The sequence below is a fragment of the Camelus dromedarius genome, chromosome 21 (assembly GCF_036321535.1).
Source record: "Camelus dromedarius isolate mCamDro1 chromosome 21, mCamDro1.pat, whole genome shotgun sequence".
Classification (NCBI taxonomy): Eukaryota; Metazoa; Chordata; class Mammalia; order Artiodactyla; family Camelidae; genus Camelus; species Camelus dromedarius.
The window spans coordinates 15,895,478-15,911,020 of NC_087456.1; the positions used below are offsets into that span (position 1 = coordinate 15,895,478).

At 40.8% G+C, this 15,543-nt stretch overlaps 1 long non-coding RNA gene across 1 annotated transcript; it reads left to right on the plus strand.

Annotated features, from left to right (window-relative positions):
- The first annotated feature begins 1,232 nt into the window (after positions 1 to 1,232).
- On the plus strand, positions 1,233 to 10,818 carry LOC116148664 (uncharacterized). Its single transcript, XR_004132188.2, has 3 exons — positions 1,233 to 1,375; positions 1,986 to 2,197; positions 4,748 to 10,818. It is a non-coding gene; the product is annotated as an uncharacterized LOC116148664 (long non-coding RNA).
- Positions 10,819 to 15,543: the final 4,725 nt, after the last annotated feature.

Sequence of the window (15,543 nt, forward strand, 5' to 3'; positions counted from 1 at the left end):
AATTTTCTCCTAAATAATGATTTAAATTCTCTTAAATAAAACAAGTTGGATTACTCCACTTCTAGACAGGAAGCCATAGTCGAAAGGCCGACTGGTGGCAGGTGTTGGGGGACAGCGGGGAGTTCTCCCGTTTTGATTGCAATGTTCTGTCTGTATAATGCTTAGGCAGCTTCTTCTAGTTAAGAGAGTTTATTTGATTATTTCGGAGAACCAATTCCTGCAGAGAGCAGATAGACATTCTAGTAAGGTTTCAAGTGACACTCGTAATTCAGAAGGGTAAAAGGCTAGAGACAGGGAACATAAAATAAAATCTATTTCAAATGCTCTCACAGAGTAAGTACAGTCATTCAGTATCAGGCATATTTGCATGCCATAACTGATAGAGGGTTAATTTTATTTAGTCTTGAGTTACACAGCTTTGGCTGTGCTTTTCATAATCCCCCAGTCAAAATTCTGACCCAGTCTGCCTCTTCCACTGGTGCTCATCAAAGCGGGTCATTTCCAAGGTGGCTGGCAGCTTTGAGGAGACAGGCAGAGAATGCTGTGATCAACAATACAAGCATCATCTTAAAAAAAAAAAAAAAAGCACAACTTTTTTTTTTTGAGAGAAAAAATTTTTTTCTTCTTCCTCTTTTTTTTTTCAAACTCTCATTCGTAGAAGAGCTATTTCTGAGCCTTGCTTCCTACTACCAAAGAAAAAATATAATCATAATGCAGTTAAATTCAAGGGTCAGGACCTTAAGAACACGTTAGTCTCTTATCACTACTGTGCTCCCAGACGACAAAAATTTCTCTAGAAGTACAAGCAGTGGCAATTCCCAGGCTTTCATTAAATGTTCAAGGACCTGGTTAATGAAAACAAGGTCCCTAACTGAAAACACAGTTTTAATATTTACCTGCCAGAGAGTTATAAAGGCACCATGAACAAACTGTAATGCCCTCTCAAGTTTGCATAACTATCAGGCTTCTAAAATTATCAGACTTGTTCAGCTTTAAAATGTCACAGCCGTAGCACCAAATCCTCAGTGGCTGAAGATTATTTAATAGGTAGTGAATCTCAGCCCAGGTGTATAAGAAATGCAACTATTTTAAAGTTACTTTCAGTGTTCATCATGTACAAGAAGATACAAGAAGAAATATATCATTAACATTGCAAGTACTTTCCTGCCACATTTATTTTATCTATAGCTGAGCAGGCAGAGTGTGGCAGAAACATTTGTCAAACAGAACATTTTTTCCGACTGCATCATGTGATGTGATGTGACGTGACGTGACTCGGTCCAACTTGCTGCAGTGAGAAGCAAGAGGCACAGAGCAATGACAGACTGAGGAGGGCACAGACACATGGCTCCTGGAACGTGCATGACCTTGCCTGGTGAGCATATAAGAGGAAAGGGCTGGGGCAGGGAACAGCTCTATCCAGACTGGGCCACACTGGCTTGATACCAGCAGTAGAGAATGTCTGGTCCCCTGATCGGATCTAATTCCCCATGTGCTTGATCCGACACTAGACCAGAGCCAGCTCAGCCCAAAGAATTTCCCCTACTGGGATTCTGGGGCTATACTATGTATAGACAAGACCCTTAAATCAGCAGTGAGTATATAGGTAACTGATCAAAATTCCAAATGATCTGTAGCTGAACTCCGGGTGAATAGGGTAAGGCAAAAACAAAACAGTGCACTGAATTAACCCTTCTCTTTGTTCTTTGTGACATCTCAGTTCCTCTTGCTTTATCACTAATTCTCATGTCCTCTCCTTTTTTGTGCCTTCCTCGTCACTTCTACCTCTCACCCTCTACTCTTAACTGTCCCCTGACATTATTGTGTATGCAAATTTAGGCAAGTTTCTCAAAATCTTGGAACCTCAGTTTCCTCGTCTGTAATGTGGGGTTAGTAATATCTGTCTCAATGAATTTCTGTGCTGCAGAGCACTTGCCACAGGGCTTAACTAAATGGCACTGATCTCAAGTTCTCCCCTCTGCCAGTGCTTCTTCCTTGAAGACAGTCCCTGTCCTAACTTGTTGCTGGAGATTCCAGCTGAATGCATAAGGACATCCTCACTGAGCACCAGCCACAATTTGCATTGGAAGGAGGAGGAGAGCAATCCAAAAATAGAGGAGAAGGCGTCAAGATGGTCTAAAGGTGGTACTGCAGATCATGAGCTTGATTCAGCCTCTGAGACATTTCCTTTCACAGGGTGAGATTACAATAACAAGTGTGTAACGAGTTGCATGCTAAAACCTTCTTCACGAAGCTGCCATTCTGCCATAATGATGGAGAGGTAGACTTGTTCCAAATAGAGGAGTGAGCCACAGCCAACTTTTGATTAATGAAGGACAGCTGATCTGATTTGGAGCTCCTCGGGGGTCCTGCAAGGCCATGTTTCTGTCACATGCACCATTTTTGCATCAGCTTTCCTGCTCCAAGGCTGAGCCTGGGAAGGAGCCATAAATTACTTTCAATCATGCTCATGCCATAAGTCAGCTGGAGAAGATGGGATGTCAATCTACCTCTTTTAGGGGAGGAGAGTGAGGCTGAACAGAACCCCAAACATCCCAAGATGCTGTGCCAGTTGTCACCTTCAGCTAGCCGCCTCGTTGCTCTCCGGACTGCTACCAGTGGTAGTGCTGGTAAAGATGTCCAGGCTTGAATGCAATGTGGGCAGCAAGGCTGTGACTGTAACTAAGGACTCAGGTTCTTCCTGGTCCCTGAGTTATTCATTCTTTCAGTCAGTCAGTCAGCAAGCATTTATTGTCTCTCCACATATCCAGAAAGTACTAAATTCAAGCCTGGTCTAGGAAACTTTCTTTTCTTGGAATAATTCTCAACTATGGCTGTGTCTAAATACCCTGTGGAGTATGGGGAGGGGAAATGCATATTCCTGGGCCTGACTCCCCAAAGATCCTGATTCAGTATTGCTAGAGGGTTTTGTTCCCAGCATCTGTATCCAGATGTGCAGCACAGTTCCCTCCACGCCATCACCATTTGCCTGTCATGAATGTCTTTCTCCAGCCACACTCTCTCTGGTCACAAACACTGTCTATTTGCATTAACTAGGGAATCAGATTTAGTCGGGACCTTCCTTCTCCCACAAGAACTATCCATCCATTGGACAAACACATGTGAGCCCTGAACTCAGTATGTACTATATACCAGTGATCAGTTCTGGCTCTTCCTTGCTGTTTTGACAATAGTCATCTGGAGACAACAGTTTCCACCTAGAATACACTAGAGGAGATTTTCAGACCAAGGTAAGGTGGTGCTTTCAGGAAGGCTTCCAAGGACAGGCAGTTTAGCGACTACTTCATCTGCCCCAAGGTAGAGCTGGGCTACACCGGTTCTCATGATTCAGGGGACTGGGGGAATCTCTTCCTTACCCTCTTTAGAAATGGCAGCCTGGAATGTGGCCTTCTATTTAAGCATAGAAATCTGAATCCCAGAACAGAACATGACCTTAGGAGACCCCAGAGAATCTGAAAAACAGATCAGCAACTCCCACATAATCAGGAATTTTCAGAGAGAATTGGATAAGCTTAAAAAGATGATTAGTTCATGCCTGACTTAAATATTCTGCCTAATTTTCATTATGCAAGTTGACATATTTTAAGTTTGAGCTTATCTAGGCCAAAATCTTTTTTCCTAATAATCTGGACTTGGCCATATCACATTGTAGTTCTTTACTATCCAACTCTGGAATGAACCACTGAGGAAAAATCTAAGTGATCTTGAGCCCAAGAGTTCTAAGTGAGTTTGGGATCCAAGCCTTCCATGAACACAAGGTTGGAAGGTGGCATTTACTCCAGGGCATGTCCATTCCTGCGAAGCCAGAAAACACTAGCGATGCTGCGGCTGATATGCAGAGGCTAAACAATAAATGATAGCAGAATTTAGTTGCTTAATTCTGACTGAAAGTGGAAAGATGGAGAGAAACGCCAAATTAGCGCAGGCACGTGGATAGGAGATTTCACGAACAGGAAAGTAATAACCCAAACGAGTGCCTGCTAGACTAACTGGAACTTTTAAATGAGTTGGAAAGAGTGGAACACATGTTATTTTGGAGTTTCTCCTACCAGCCCATCCCACACCCAATCATCACAAGGCGGCAGTGGAATAACTCAATGGAGTAAGCTTTGCATCACTGGCATGTAACATTTTTGGTGAATGAGTAAACAGCCAGATCATAAAATCAGAATATAGACATTTCTTAAAAAGTCAAATGCTTTTGGAAAATAACCTGAGGGTATCTTTCACAATTCCACTCACAGACTTTAGACTTTACCTGTTCCTCAGTTAACTGTGATGTGATGGCATTTTGTGGCTTAGGTGTGTCACAGGTCACCAGCTCAACACATGGCGTCAGTCACAGATGGTGGAGCTGGGAATCAGGGTTCACAAGACGAAGCTCATGTCAGATGCCTGCCGTCCTGAATGTCAGGACAGTAAGAGATTAAACAGAAGGAAATTGGAGACAAAAAGAAAGGAAAGGAAAACGTGAGGTCACAAACGGAAAAAACCAAGTTTTATTTCCATACTTGTTTCTCTTACTCGCTCTTCTGATCTTTACCCCTGACTTTTCTGCTTCTCGTGTTCACAGGCACTCAAGTACATTCATATTTATATACATAAATGCACACATAGACACAGTTCCTATATTTCTCCTCCTCCTCTATTCAAATAGTAATATCTATTCTGTTTGTGTAGGAGGCGCATACAACAGATGAAATAACAAAATCACATTTTGTTGCAGGAGGACTACAGCCTGAGGACGTTTAGAAGTTAGAGACCAGAAAGAAGCCGAGAACGAAGGGTATTACAGTAACGAGGGAAAGTCTTAGAGGCCACACTCAGCCAAGAATGTTTTCTTTTCCTTCTTAAATCCAGTGTGGTCTATAAAACCACTCTCATTAAAGCTTCGGGAAAAAAACACTTTGACTAGAATATCTGGTACAGGGAAGGTGCAGGCATTTACAAGCATTTCCAATGAGCTGGTTAACAGACTACGTAACACTGGAGGAGCCTCCCACGTCTGACACTTGGTGCATTTGCTTGGATTCATAAAACTGGAAGCAGGAGAATAAATAACCTAGGGGATCATAAAACAGCTAACTATGCTTGTGAAGCCAAGCAGAAAGTCTGAACTCTACAAAATCGCAGGCTGAAAAATCAAAGCTCCATTAACTGTATGCGCCCTCTAATTCTAAGAAGTGATCAGTTTGAGGGTGAACCAGTGTGGAACAGAGTTTGATGTGGAAACAGATGAGGCCAAGGAGAAAACTAAAAACATGAGAATCTCTAGACTAAGGGCAGGCAGTCCCCAGCAAGCAGAGACTGGGAGTCAGAACCAGAACTCTGGCTTGCCTTCTAAACTTCTTAGTTAACCCCCTCAAATATTGGTGTCCTGTGTCACCTCCAGGAGGAGCTACTTCAGTCCTATGAAGCCCCAACCTTGACCTGGCTTCCCAAAGAACACGTGCCTCAAGTAGCCGTATGGTCCCTGGGAAGTGGTGGGAACCTGATACCCTGGAGATTCAATTAAGTTGTTCAGGTATATATTTCTTTCATAACATTGCCTGAGCAAAATCAATTTTTCTTTACATACTTTCCTCCCAACTAGACCACGATCTTTGGGGGGGGGTAATTACTATGTCTTATTCATTCATATATCCCCAATGCACAGAGTTGATGCTCAAAAATATTTATTGAAGGAATAGACCAAGGTGCCTCTCAACACAAGTGGCTTCAAAGTAAATTGTTGACAGTCATGTATTCATGTGAGTATATATTACTGAGTGCCAAGCTATTATGCTAACTAACTAGGGATACAAAACCTAATAATAAAAGGCAACACATGCCCTCAAGGGGCTCATGTCTCAAGGGAAAGACAAGATCTATGATGGAGCAGCAGTGGAACAGAAAGAAGAGGGCAGAAAAGAGGCAGTAAGGAGGGAGATCAAACCCATAGGACTGGGTACCTGTTTCTCTCTTAGATGGAAAGTGTGGATGATAAGGAAATTAGGAGAATAGCTTGGATTAAAGAGAGAGACATGAGAAATTCTAGTGTAAGGGGGAAAGCCATTTGAGAGAAAGGAGATAGTTGGTGCAGGGAAAACCCTAAAACCACTCCCCTGACCCTCTGCCAAAATGGAACCCAAGCACACCACAGGGTAGGTAATCATCTAAGTCCACCCCCAACAGTGGTGAGTTCTCCGCGTACTAAAGCAGCCTAGCCTAGTTTTAGCACCTCTGAGAAACAACGTCTACTTTGAGATGTATCTTCTGCCCACTGCCCCTAGTTCCATCTGTGAAAGCCACAGAGAACATGTTAAACTCCTCTTGTATGTGACAGCCCTTTAAACACACACTCTCCTTTCCTTTTAACTGAGGCTTATACACGATTTCCACACACTTCACCATTTTTGCCATTCTCATGCTTGTAGACTGATTAGAAAACAGCAACTCTAAGAGAACAGAAAAGGTAAGAAAACAAAGTTACGGCTGGCAGTGCCAGGAGGTGCGGTAACAGAAGAGGACAAATTCATCACTTGCATGTTAAGCACCAGGTTAGGACCTTTTTATACAAACCGAAATGCCCCAGGGGTCTGCGGTTCATTCGTGATGCCTTCTTCACCTCCTCCGGTTCATTCCCATTTACTTTCTTGTAAGCATTCTCTTTCACTAGGTCAGTTATTATGCCCTTACAATGTATTAATGCTGTTTTGCTTTTTGTATTCCTCTGTACTAAACTACTTATGAAAATGATGTGCTGGGCAGTGGGGTGAGATAAGTATTTCACAGTCTCTTCGAAGTAAAATGTACTTATACGTGTGGCCACAGGCAGTGATGAGCCAGCTCTATCTTCGGACATCTTAAGTCATCTAAATATTTCCTTTGTGGCAAGTTGTAAAGAAAATAAAACAAGAGCATTTTACTGTATCATATGCCGCAGTTATTTTCCCACATCAAAGGTAAAGGAAGAGAGAGGTATTAAACTCTTTTTTTGTTTACATACATAGCACAATAGCTTATAAAATAAGGAAAGAAATTGCTCAGTCAAGAAAGAAACAATTTCTTCTAACCATTAGAATCTATTTGGAAATTATCTCTTCCAATTGGACTTTCATCTGACTGCCAACATTTCAAATCACATCTCTTAATATATCCCTTTTCATAGGTTGAATAGCTTCAAATGAGGCTCAATTCACCACTTTTCTCTGCAAAACCATTCACTTTACAATTCAACATTCTCCTCATCTTATCACACTTTACATTCATGATTTATAAACTGGAACCCCAAAATTTCAGAATCCAAAGCTACAGTGTCTAAACCAACATCATCTTTTCCTCTTTAGGGTCTTGTTCTACACATACAGACCTTGAGAAAAGGCTAAACAAAATAGACTTCATCTATTATTAACATTCTAGGATCTTTTCCCCCCCTATAAGGAGTTTTAGCATCACCATGTACCACAACTCACTTTTTCCCTTTTAAAGCAAAACGTAGCATAAACCAGAAAAAAAAAGCCCCAACAGGCTGTCCATTTCCTGCAGTCCCTGTAGTCTCCAGTGGCCCAGTCTTTCACTGGGCAGTACAGTCAAAACTCCAACTGGTTATGTTATCAAATCGGTTTAAACTTCCATCCCATGAATTTGTGCATGGCAAAGATGGGGTTGTCTGTCTGTTTAATAAAACAATTCCCCTAAAAATGCATACAGTATCTTTCGAGAACCTAGCAGGAACCTGAACTTGCTTCAACAAGGAAATTTTACTCCCACTCCCATTCTACCACGCTTTGAGCTTTGTGTCTATATTATCAAACAACACATTAATTAATATCTAGCATTTTGCAGTCTGGTACATTCTTATAACTTCCAGTTGGCTTGTGGCTCATTTCGTTGTATACTTACTTCTCCACATTACTAAACAAACTTTGTTTTTATAGTATTAAAAAAAATAGGGCTGTTGTCAAACATTATATACGGAAATGGTTTCCTTGACAACCACAACCACAAGCAAGTTGTTTGCACCTCTTCCTCACTGTGTGGTTTGTTTAGTTACTAAAAGATGTCAAAACGTTTTGAAGCAGAGTCAGGAACTAAATACCTGAAGTTATAGAACCAGCTGGAGGCAATGCAGGTGATAAACTACCCAAACAGTTGTGAAGTATTTAACACTAATCATTTTCAAGTATTAGAGTTCAGCCTCGTGACACAGCCTCTAAAAGGACAAAAGCTGAAAGCTTGATATTTAAGATCCAAAATAAATGACTACCCCAAGGACACTTTAAAAAAAAAAAGTAGCTAGAAATGCCAAAGAAGAAAGAAAAAAACATTGCACGATATGGAAAGTGGCATTTCAGCTTTATTAATTTATAAATAGGTGCCAAATGCTAATTTTGAAATAGGAAAGAGATCAGCTTCAAGGTTACCAATAGAACATGAGAAATTTGGTCAAAAAAGTATGTCTCTTGACAAAATTAGACACAAAATATGGAGTATCAGTAAAACAGTTACTGAAAAACTGCGATGTAAATAAAATGTCTCATAGCTCGTAAGATTTTAAAACAATCTCTGTCTCTGGAAAACTCTCAAACTAAAAATATTATCTCAAATATCAGTTTTCACCAATGACATGGAAATAGCCAGCTTGTAAGGATTATGAAAACATTAGATCAATAGGAAATTGTACACAATGTGATTAGCATCCCAAGATAAAATTACTAACAAGAACATGTAACTCCCATGGTGTCCAGTTCTCCTTCTGAAACCTGTTAAGGACAGAATATAGTAAAAAACAAAACAAAACAAAACAAACAAAAAAAAAACAAAACACACACAGTTTACTCTACTCTCAAATCATTATCTATTTGGGGGTGTCTTCAGACTATCTGGAATCAGAATCATTGGACTGAAATAAATTATATACACAGTTATGTTTTTGTTCATATATGTTTCTTAAGAAACAATTGTGTGAAAATATATATCAAAATTTAATTTGGGAAAGTACTGGAAATTCTGTTAGAAATTAGAGCTGTGTATCCCCAGATAGTTTAAGCAGCAGGTAGAGAAGACAAATACTTTTCTTTTAAAGCTCTGAGGGAGTCTGTGAATTTAGATATGAATTAAGGAGCAGGGGCTGGGGAGGCAGGCAGGGAGTCAAGAAGGAAAGAAGAGTGGATGGAGGGGAGGAGGGAAGGAAAAAAAAAAAAGAAAATAGAGAGTTCTGGAAAAAACATAGGCCAAGATGCTCAGAGTTGGTGACATTCAGCAGTGCTCTGAAAACCAAAGTAAAATTCAGAGAGTGAGTGAAACACAGGTATCTGAGGTGATTTTGAGAACAGTGTCAAAATGAAGCCAAAGAGATTCATCTGAGGTCTAGCCATAAAAGGACCTCAGTTCTCCCTGACCCAAAGCTTAACCTTTTTTACACACTTGCATTCTCACCACACTGTCCTACAGATAAGAGAATGTCAGTGCCTCCAGTCAGCCATGTGTTGGAACAGAACCCGAATGGTAAGGAGAGCTCTGGCACTACCACAACCATTCCTTGGCCCACTCCCAATAAAAGGCCTCTCCTCTCAGGTGACATCCATGTTTGAAGCCTCAACATTTGCCCAAGGAATTCTATCTTGGGTTCTAGGCATAGCTGGCCACATAGCAGAGAGCATTCCAGGAGGTATCTGTCAGGCAGAATTCTCATCAAACTCATTCCTTCTGATACGTCAAACACTTGCGGGGGAAACATCACTGTGGAGCTTTGCCTGAAGGATAGAAAATCCAGGCATTCCTCTTCATACTCTAAAATCTATCCTTGGATTGATTTTCATATCTAGACTGTCTCATTTAGTTCTTTCCATCTTATTTATTTACTTTTTTATTGAAGTGTAGTTGATTTACAATGTTAGTTTCAGGTGTACAGCAAAGTGATTCAGTTATACACATACACACATATATATTTTCTTTTCAGATTTTTTTTCCATTATATATTATAAGAAATTGAATATTTTCCCCTGTGCTATACAGTAGGTCCTTGTTGTTTATCTATTTTATATATAGTAATGTGTGTCTGTTAACCCCCAACCCCTAATTTATATCCCTCCCCACCCTTTCCCCTTTGGGAACCACAGTTTGTTTTCTATCTTTTTCTTTCCATCTTGTGATGAATTTTATTTAGTTTTGTTTTAAAATGCTGTATCTATAGTTCACTTTGTCCTGTAAAAATTTTAAGGTCTGAATTTTGTTGAATTGAACCGTGGACTGACACCACTAGCCTTTATTTGAAGAACATTACAGGAAGCACTTCTATGAAATGCCTATCAAGGTACTGCTGAGAAGGTTACTCATTATATTTCAAAGTGTCCTCCTTGAGAAGACCCCTGGAATAAACGCTTTGGTTCAAAGAAGTGTTGTGCGCCTCTTCCATCTCTGGCTTGTTCTTTTCTTAAGGCCACCGACTCATGTTTCTCTCTGGGCACAGAGCCAACTTGTGGCCCTTGTCCATCCATCCTACTAAACATCATAGCACATATTTTTTGGATCCATTCCTGGATTCATCATTCTTTCCCTCCCCCTATTTTCTCTGCATTCAAGAAGTCCCACTTTGAATGCAGTTTGGTGCAGCCACTATGGAAAACAGTGTGGAGATTCCTCAAAAGACTAGGAATAGACTTACCATATGACCCAGGAATCCCACTCCTGGGCTTGTATCCAGAAGGAAATCTACTTCAGGATGACACCTGCACCCCAATGTTCATAGCAGCACTATTTACAATAGCCAAAACATGGAAACAGCCTAAATGTCCATCAACAGGTGACTGGATAAAGAAGATATGGTATATTTATACAATGGAATACTACTCAGCCATAAAAACCGACAACATAATGCCATTTGCAGCAACATGGATGCTCCTGGAGAATGTCATTCTAAGTGAAGTAAGCCAGAAAGAGAAAGAAAAATACCATATGAGATCGCTCATATGTGGAATCTAAAAAACAAAAACAAAAACAAACAAACAAAAACAAAGCGTAAATACAGGACAGAAATAGACTCACAGACAGAGAATACAGACTTGTGGTTACCGGGGGGTGGAGGGTGGGAAGGGATAGCCTGGGATTTCAAAATTGTAGAATAGATAAACAAGATTACACTGTATAGCACAGGGGAATATACACAAAATGTTATGATAACTCACAGAGAAAAAAATGTGACAATGAGTGTGTATATGTCCATGAATGACTGAAAAATTGTGCTGAACACTGGAATTTGACACATTGTAAAATGATTATAAATTAATAAAAAATGTTAAAAAAAAAAAAAGAAGTCCCACTTTTAAATTTTTTGAATTAGTTAATATGGTACAGTAGTAAAAATACCACGGGTCAGGGCAGCACCTCTCCCACCCACAGATGCAGAGAGGCAAGCACACCCCACTGGGGCTGGACAGGAATCCTACCCATGCAGACCCAGAAAGGGATCTGAGCCTCTCTTCTCATAGAGAAAGAATACAGTGAAATCACAGACCACCGTCAGCTGCCAGACCACCTCATCCCTGGGAGGGTAACTTTTAGAGTATGCATTTCAGAGCGTCATGGAGTATCACCCAATTCTCCTCTACAATCGTAAAATAAAATACTCAGCACTTTTAAAATATGAAAATGAGTAACAAGAGTTCATTACTCAGATGAAATGTTTACTTTATCCCGCACATAGGATGGAAACTGCCTACTGCCCTGAAGCACAGTGCTGGCTTCCAGTGCTGGCCCTGGAAGTGCCTGGGCAGGCCCAGCCTTGCAGCAGGAGGAATCAGAGAAGACAGTTATAGAAGCCAGCTCTTCTGGAAATCCTGGGGGAAGCAAGCCTCATTATTCACCAAGAATGGGCCTAACTTGTTCTAAATTCATCTGGTTTAACACAAGGGCACCCCTTCACTCTCTCAAGCTTTGACTTGGCCACTAACCTCAGCCTCTCTAATTAACTCTGCTCTAGCCCCTTCCTTAACCCACTATTTTTGCTCACTGTCCCTGACATTCTACACTTAGCACTATCTATCTGGCCCAGGCCACCAGGAGAACCCACCCTTCCTTTATTCACAGCTACTCCCCTGAGCTAAAAGGAACAATTCATCCTGATTTTAAAATTAAAAATCTCACATCCTTGGAAACCCCTCAGTCCCAGGCAAACAGGGATAGCTGGTCACCCCCAGCCTACACTGACCAAATAGCAAATTGACAGCAGGAATAGAATCTTATTTTATTTTCTTCCTTATCTAAAACATAACTTTTTAAAGACAGCACAGTGAGCCAATATCACAGAACCAAGTTATCTAAGTGTGTGTGAGCAATATGGCGATACCCATAGCAAAATTTAAATCTCATTCTCTTCCCCTGCTGCCTTGCATGGTCCAGAAAAGCCTCTGCTGCCTTTTACCACTGTATGCTCAAGTAATACAAATTTTAAGTTGGTCCAAAGAAAATAAAGTGAATACAGTATATCGTCTACTTGAAAATAAACAATTAATTCTAAATCCAGATTTTTTAAGCTACTTAAATGTTTTTAGGATAATTCAATGTTATACATCTACATCTCTCCCCTCCCCCTTTAGTGTAAATAATAAGAGCTGCCTATGAATCTATCTCAGAAGACAAAGGAAAAAACAAAACTCTGTGCCCAATTCTACAAACCAGGAGGTGACCAAATTTCCAAAACATGATTGTCATAACCTCTGATCAACAGGAAGGGCACTCTGAAAGGGTGAATGGTCAATATACACACTAGGGACTCCCACACTGCAAATTAGTCACTGATCCTTTGTGCATTTCTTAAATCAAAGACTCTTGTTTACATTCTGGTCTCAGTTGTTAGTTTTTGAGCAACCAACAAGGCAACCTATCCACATATGTTCATTATGATCCTTTCTAATGAAGAGTATTTCCTTATACCGTTTAAACAAAAAGAAATCAATGCACAGGCATTTCAAAGCTCTGACCTCTACATTTCTGTACTTGGAGATATATTGAAGAAAAGATATACATGGTGTCCATTGGAACTGAGAGTCAGATTAACTCAGTGAAGCATACATATAGTTCTGCATCTAATTCTGAACACAATATAATCATTCTGTCATGTATGATGGATGTCTGGATAGACTTCAGGATTTTGAAAGTCTCAAGTTAAGCTTTTAGTTTATTCCTCTAAATCTCCAGGGCTTCAGATAAAAATGATCTCTTCAATATTCACTACAAGGCTTGGGTATGAAACTCTTCAGCAGGAAAACATCCTCAGAGCTAGATATGTTTTATAACTGATTATGTGTCTGTATTACCTGAAAATAGCAGACCGATACTGCTTTAAAATAATAATAGGAAAATCGGTTGCCAGTGGGAAAGCCCCAGAGATGGGAATGTCAATTTACTGCAGACATTTGCTGCTCATTTTTCTTAAAGGAAAACTAGAGTCAGACACGGCAAATGTGTTGGCAGTAAAAACTAATATGATGGCTACTTAAAAGGAACCACATGCTGTATACCAGAAACTGACATGTTGTAACTGACTGTACTTCAATTTAAAAAATAATAATAAAATGAAATAAAGTAAAAGAAGCCAATTAAATAGGCTTTGTTTTTTAGAGTAGTTTTAGGTTCCTAGAGGGGAAAGAGAGAGAGATCCCACACACCCTTTTCTCCCCACGCGTACTCCATCTCCTCCACCATCTCACAACAGACATGCACTTGTTACCACTGATGTATCTGAACTGACAAGTCATCACCCAGAGTCCACAGTTTATGTTACAGTTCACTGTTAGGTGTGTACATTCTATGGGTCCGGACAAATGCACGATGACACGTATCCCACCACTGTAGTAACACACAGAGTACTTTCCCTGCCCCAAAAGTCCCCTGGGCTCCACCTGTTCATCTCTTCCAACCTCCAGCAACCACTGATCCTTCCACTGTCTGCACAGTCTGCCTTTCACCAAAGCGTCATAGAGCTGAAATCATACAGTAATCAGCTTCTTAAGACTGGCTTCTTTCACTTTGTAATATGCACTTAAGTTTCCTCCATGTCTTTTCATGGCTTGATAGCTCATTTCTTTAAAACCACACATTTTTTTTTTAAACTTGACCTTCTTCCTTAAGTTAAACCTGTGGTCTCCACGGTTAGAGTTACAGAGTGTGAGTTTTACAAGTAGGTAAACCTAAAATATTGGAGTAGGTAAGCCCTGGGTTTAGAAGCAGCATTCATCGGTTCAAGTTCCAGCTCTGCAATTTATTAGGATAAGACCTTGGAGAAGTCACTTAACCACTGAGGTGAGTGAGGGTTGAACATAAATAGGCTTGACTGTCCATGAGGAAACTTGGCTTAAGATTGTGCCCAATAGGGGTGTCCCTGGTTGGGTGGGGACACGGACCCAGTCAAATCCTCTACCTTGTGAGATGGACACAGGTAAGAAATAGGGAGTGACACAGTTTGAAGGGACGAACGGAGAGACCACAGAGCTGCTCTTGCACCCTAAGACAAATTCAAGTTATACGCATACAGTGGGACAAAGTGTAGCCAACAGAAGCCATGACTCGGGGAACGGGAGGTTTTGCTAACAGAGGATCACTCTCACAAGTAATTGCTGGGGGAAAAGAAGACATAAAGATGTATACACAGAATAATGCTAAACCTGCTGTCCATACATAGGACCATAAATAAAGGCAGCTAAGGAAATATACTAAAATGCTTATCAGTGCTTATCTCTGGGTCATAATTTTGTTTGTTTGCTTTATTTTTTTTGGAGGGGGAAGGTAATTAGATTCACTTCTTTATTCTTAGAGGAGGTACTAGGGGTTGAACCCCGGACCTTGTGCATGCCAGGCACCCACCCTACTACTTGAGCTATACCCTCCCTTCTCTGTGTCATAATTATGATTGTACTACCCAGGGTTTCAGTAGAAAAGAGATGAAACTCTTAAACCAAGTGACTTAAGGAGAGTATACGAAGAGACTATTTGCAAGATATAAGTGCAGGATGGTACAGGCTTCCAGGGTAGACCCCATTACCAGCCTACACTCGGAGGGGCTGGGGAGGGAGCTGCTTCCTGAACCTGTAGAGAGAGAACTGCTGAGAGGGCTGCCTGATAGGCGCTCTGCGTGTCAATCAAGACCCACAGCCAGCCGGCGGCAACCACAGGGAGGAGCGAGGGAAACAGCCCAACACCTCACTCACACTGGCAAAACTCGAGGGGAAAGCAGAAGGCTGCGGGGCTTTGAAGGCAGGTCAGCCTGCCAGGCACTCAGCAGAGTGGAGAAGGATGGATCTAGAGGAACAAACGGGTGGTTTAGTTTTCCTTTTTTTTCTCATCTGAATTTGCTGTATTTTCTCCAAGGAGTATATAAAACATGTATTTCATAACTTTACATTTTTTTCTTCCGTGGCATTTCAAGTTGGTCACTCTTTGCAGTGGGTTGGTTAAAAAAATAAAATAGGGGTGTGAGTCCAAAAGAGATTGAAAATAGGAGGGAAGACAGAAATTATGGAAAGGTTAACATGAGTGATGCAG